The 6000-nt window shown below is 38.7% G+C and overlaps 1 protein-coding gene across 1 annotated transcript in view; it reads left to right on the top strand.

The window, feature by feature from the left end:
* LRRK2 (leucine-rich repeat kinase 2) overlaps window positions 1-6000 on the top strand; it is a 244601-nt gene that overhangs the window by 214904 nt on the left and 23697 nt on the right. The window lies entirely within an intron of this gene.

The raw sequence follows: 6000 nt of genomic DNA, 5'->3' as shown, positions 1-6000 counted from the left end.
GGGAAAGTCTGCTGTTATGGAGCTTTCCAAAGTTCTGAAGTGCAATGGTGTCTTTCTGGAGACTAAGGTGCATCTGATACAGGCCAGGATCTTTGCCATCACTTGTTATGCATCAGAGAGTTGGACAATGACTTAGGAGGATAGAAGGAGAACTGATGCCTTTGAGGTTTAGAGCTGGAGAAAAGTATTGAATGTACCATGGACTGCCAAGAAAACAAACAGATTTATCCTGGAGAGGGTTATACCGGGCTACTCCTTTGAGCCAAGGATTCTGGGGCTTCGTCTGACATACTTTGGAAATGTAAGGAGGGACAGGTCCTTGGAGAAGGACATCATACTTGGGACAGTGGAGAGATGGCGTAGGAGGGGAAGACCCTCTATGAGGTGGATTGATTCAGTGTCTGAGGTAATTAGGATGGGTGTATCAAAGAATAGAGCAGGGTTTAGGGCTGTTGTACATAGGGTCACTATGAGTCGCAAGTGACTTGACGGCACATAACAACAACAACAACAACAACAACAACAACAACAACAACAATTTCATGTTACACTAAATATTTATTTCCATATCTTCAGAATTATCTTTATTTCCTCTGACTCATTATGAAACAAATGCAAAAATTTGTTGTAGTTCTAACCTATGTAAATTGATATCTCTAGGGTTAAAATCTGTTGTAAAATAATTTGGGTATTCATGGGTATTTAGGCAAAGTAGCCTCTTTAACAGCTTCCTGGTTTAAGATCCTTCAGTTCTAAATTCTTTGTTTATAACAGTAAATTCATTAAGAGAAAAGTGTGCTTCACATTGGTTCTTGTTATATGCCATTAAGTTGTCTGTGAGTCATAGTAACCCTATGTACCACTGATCTGAACCCTGCCCTAACCAGAGCCACACCCTTTACCCCAGATATTGTGTCAATGGATGTCATCCAGGGTCTTTCTCTCCTGCAGTGTCTCTCCACCCTTCCAAACATGAGGTCCTTCTCCAAGGACTGGTCCCTCCTGGCAACATGTCCAAAGTATGTGAGATGGAGCTTCAAAATCCTTGCCACCAAGTAGCAACTTGGTTTCACTCTCTCCAATACAGACCAGTTTATTCTCTTGGCAGTTCAATACTCTTCTCCAGCACCACAACTCAAAGGCGGCAATTCTAGCATTCTTATTCATTGTCCAGCTCTTTGATGCATAGGAAGTAATTATGAAGACCCATTACCTTGATATAATACATTTAGTGAACAGACAATAAAGAACTTATGTGAGTAACAACAGCCTCAAAAATACCTTTTAAGTTCTAAAAAAGTTAAAAATAGTGTTAACAAATTAGTTAATATGTGGGTAACTCATGCAGATGATACAACCTTGCTTGCTGAAAGTGAGGAGAATTTTAATTCTTGTTGAAGAAGAATTAAACACTGTAGTCTTCAATATGGATTGCATCTTAATTCCAATAAAACAAAAGTTCTCACCAGTGAACACATAGGCAACATCATGATATATGGGGAAAAGATTAAAATTCTCAAGGACTTTATCTTACTTAGATACTTAATCAATATACCAGCAGTCAGGAGATCAGGAGGTGTATTTTACTGGGAAATTCAGCAGTTAGGGACATCTAATTATTGTGAGAACCAAGTTGGGCCCAAATCAAGGCATAGTCTTTTCAGGCACTTGCTGTGCATCTGAGGGCTATACAATGACTAAGGATGACAGAAAAAAGAATTGATGCCTTTGCACTGTATGTTGGAGAAGAGTGGTGAATATTCCAATAGGTATATCTTGGAGAAGGTGCAGCCATAGTACTCCTTAGAGTCAAAGATGATAAAGTTGGGCATGTTGCAATAAGATGCTATTACTTGGAGAGGGGCATTATGCTTGGAAAGGTACTTGGATTGACACAGTGACTGCAGCAATGGGATGTGTGTTACAGATTATGAGGATGGGACATGATAGGATAGGCTTGAGTTTTTTTGTTCATGAGGTCACTATGAGTCATACTTGACTTGATGACACCTAACAACAATATTCTTTTAAAGGTATCTTGACTTTACCATTTATTGTCTGTGGCCTTAGGCAATACATAACATAAAATGATGTTGTTGCCATCCATTTGGAACCAACTCATAGCTGAACCTTCTTAGAGGCACTTAATTGCAGGGGAGGAGATTGCTCATCTTTCTCCTATGGAACAGTTGGTGAATTTGAATCTTTTGACTTTGGGTTGGCAGCACAACTCTTTACCACTAAGCTCCTAGACATCCCAAACATGTCATGATAGATTTATATAATTTATTATAAGCAAAGTTCTCATCTGCCTAATCAAATGGTACTTCTGTGCATCAAATGAGATATTAAAAAACGTATTCTTTACCATGTTGTAGAAATGGGACACGAATAGGCACAAGCACAGCCATGTTCGTTGCAGCATTATTTACAATAACAGAAAGATAAATACAACCTAAATGTCTATCAACATATGAATAGATACACCGTATTATATAATTTGCACAGTGAAATATTATGAAATAGTAAAGAATCATGAAGAATTCGAAAAAAACTCTCTGTAACATGAATGAACATGTATGATGAGTGCAATGAGTTCTAAAAGGATAAATATTGTATGAATCTGCTATAAAACATCTAAGGAAAAGTTTATACACAGATTAAAATGTTCTTTAACAGCAAACAGATGGGAGAGGAAGGAAAAAGAAAGGTAAAAATATAATTAGATAATATGCACATAATAAGTTGGATGAAGTGAAAGCCTATATAACATAAGGAGTAATTATACCATCATTAAAGAAAAGGAAATAACAATGTTGCACAACAGATACCAACAGCTGTAGGCAATTAGATATAAACTCCTCCATTACCAGTAATAACAAACACTAATTTAGGAACGGGTACATATGCAGATAGACAAAATGAACAGATAAGAGAAGTGAAAGGGACTGCAGCAAGATAATCTATAGGTATGGCAGGTAGTATGTCAACATGACTGTTTGTATGCGCTGCAAATATGCATCTGTATATAATAGAGCCAACTAGGGGCAAAATACCGTGTAGATAACTTAGCTATAATCAAATATTCTGAGGTCTACTGGTATATAACTGAACACCATATATATAAACCAAACTATAACTATAAAAACTATAAACTATGACCTAACACTCTAAGTTTCTGTTTGTGGGACTTGATCCCACAGTTTCTGGATACATCAAGGCCACTTGGCACAGTCCACAATTACCTTGCTCTATACCCTACAAGGGAAGGCATAAGACTGAGGACTTAAAAGCTTGGGAGTGGCCACTTGAGGTGTAACTATTAGTTTGTCTCTGTATTGAGGATAGAAGTGTGAAGGAAATCAAAGACGCATGGAAATATTTAGTACATGGCATTAATATACCTACCAAATCTCAAGCTTCCATAAACCTGAGACAAGAAGAATTAGGTTGTGCCAGATTATCACTGTTAACTACTCTGAAAGTGGCCACAATATCACAAACAAATGAGAAAGATCATAGATACATAGCAGGAAATAAATGTAGAAGAAAATTCAAAATAAAAATAATGGCTCTTGCTCAACAATATGGCCCTTGGCTGCTCTTTGAGCCTGGAACTGAGCTCACTGCTGTTTCACAGCTTTTGATCAAATAATAAACAGATCTATGAGCTAGACAATAATACTATAGAGGTGTTCAATCCTTAGAATAATCAACCCCACAAGGTTATAAGGGTTTCAGAATCTTGAATCTGTGTCCTCAACTCTTTATGTCTCTCCAGCCTATTGAAGGGATGCTGACTTTCATCTTTTGCTGATTTCTTTGCATTACTCATGTTTTGACTATTATGAATAATGTTGGAAATCTCCCTTTTTTGACATGTTTAAATGTATTTTATCACTTTTGTGGAATGAAAAAATTTATTTGCCTTTGAATACATTTCACATGAGCCAACAACTGCAAGAGGGGTTTTGTTTATTTTAATGATGATTTTGATTTTTATATTATTCCCCCATTGGGCAGAAGGCTCAGAGACGGAGGTTTTGAAATAATGACAGAATTATGATGATGTGAGAATTACTTAGAGTGAAGTCCAGAAGTTTTCTCCCCTCAGACTTTTTCTGTTTAAAATAATATGCCAAAAGGGTTTCTGTTAGAAATAGTTTTTGGGTTTTCCACCTGTAAGACTTTGTTTTTGTTGTTGTTATGTGCCATCGAGTCGCCTGGGAGTCATAGCGACCCTATGTACAACAGCCCTAAACTCCGCTCTGTCCTGTGCCAATCACACTATCTCTGACACTCCCATCCCAATTATCCCAGTCACTGAATCAATCCACCTCATAGAGGGCCTTCCTCTCCTGCGCTGTCCCTCCACCCTCCCAAGCATGATGTCCCTCTCTAAGGACCGGTCTCTCCTCACAACATGTCCAAAGTATGTTAGACGGAGCCTCAGAATCCTTGCCTCCAAGATGCCACCCGGTTTAACCCTTTCCAGGACAAATCTGTTTGTTTTCCTAGCAGTCCATGGTATTCTCAATACTCTTCTCCAGCACCACAGCTCAAAGGCATCAATTCTCCTTCTATCCTCCTTGGTCATTGTCCAACTCTGATGCATAACAGGTGATTGCGAAGACCATGGCCTGTATCAGATGCACCTTAGACTCCAAAGAGACACCACTGCTCTTCAGCACTTTGGAGAGGTCCCTAACAGCAGACTTTCCCATGGCAATGCACCTTTTAATTTCCTGGCTGCTGGTGCCAAGACTGTTGACTATGGAGCCAAGCAAACTAAAGCTGTGTACAATCTCAATCTCTTCACCATCCATCCTGATGCTGCCAATTGGTCCAGTGGTGAGAATCTTTGTCTTCTTGACATCGAGCCTCAATCCATATTGTAGGCTGAAGTCCTTGACACTCTGCAGCAGGCGCTTCAGGTCCTCCTCAGTTTCAGCAAGCAGGGTTGTGTCATCCGCATAACGCAGATTGTTGATAAATCATCCACCAATCTTGACCCCACATTTCTCCTCATAGAGCCCCGCCTCCCGGATAATCTCTTCTGCATATAGGTTGAAAAGGTATGGAGATAGAATGCATCCCTGGTGTACGCCCTTCCCAATTTTGAACCATGCAGTGTTCCCTTGCTCTGTTCTGACGACTGCCTCCTGGTCCAAGTATAAGTTTTGCATTAGAATGATCAAGTGTTCTGGGATTCCCATTCTTCTCAGAGTCAGCTATAGTTTGTTATGATCTACACAGTCAAATGCCTTTGCATAGTCAATGAAATACAGATAGACATTCCTCTGGTATTCCCTGCTTTCAGCCAAGATCCATCTAACATCAGCTACAATATCTCTAGTACCACGGCCCCTTCTGAAACCAGCCTGGACTTCTGGTAGTTCTCTGTTGATGTGCTGTTCCAGTCGTTTTTGGATAATCTTCAGTATAAGACTTTAATTTTGTTAAAAAAAAAAAGGACGAAATACTGATAGCATAGTGATTAAACATTTGGAAGCAAGAGTGGCATCCACTTCCTAAATAACATGCTTCCAGAAACTCTATGAGCTTTGATAAATGTTGATCGTTGTAGAGGGGCTTCAGACCTTTTGTTCATAAGGGTGCTATGAGTCATGCTCGACTTGAGAACAATCAACAACAACAATAACGATTAAGCACTGGACCAAAATGTAAGCAGTTTTAACACACCAGTAGTTCCACATCAGGTAGGATCTGGTGATCTACTGTAGAAAAATTACAGTCTTGGGAACTCTATATTGCAATGTTTCTTTGTTGTATTGGTACATTTAGTCCAAATGGACTTGACATCATCACACAATGAAAACAAACAAAAGAATAATTTATAGGCTTTAGGGTAAATATAAATAATTTGTAGATTTTAGGTAAGCAATAATTTATAGACTTTGCATAATATATGTTGGACTTTAATTCATTTTCCTGGGCTTTATCTTAGGTTTATATGCCCACGTATATGCCTCATTATGT

This window comes from Elephantulus edwardii, unplaced genomic scaffold (assembly GCF_000299155.1).
Source record: "Elephantulus edwardii isolate Elephantulus edwardi_28Jun2011 unplaced genomic scaffold, EleEdw1.0 scaffold00065, whole genome shotgun sequence".
NCBI lineage: Eukaryota > Metazoa > Chordata > Mammalia > Macroscelidea > Macroscelididae > Elephantulus > Elephantulus edwardii.
The sequence above is the reverse complement of the archived record's forward strand: the minus strand, read 5'-3'. Positions and strand labels throughout refer to the sequence as shown.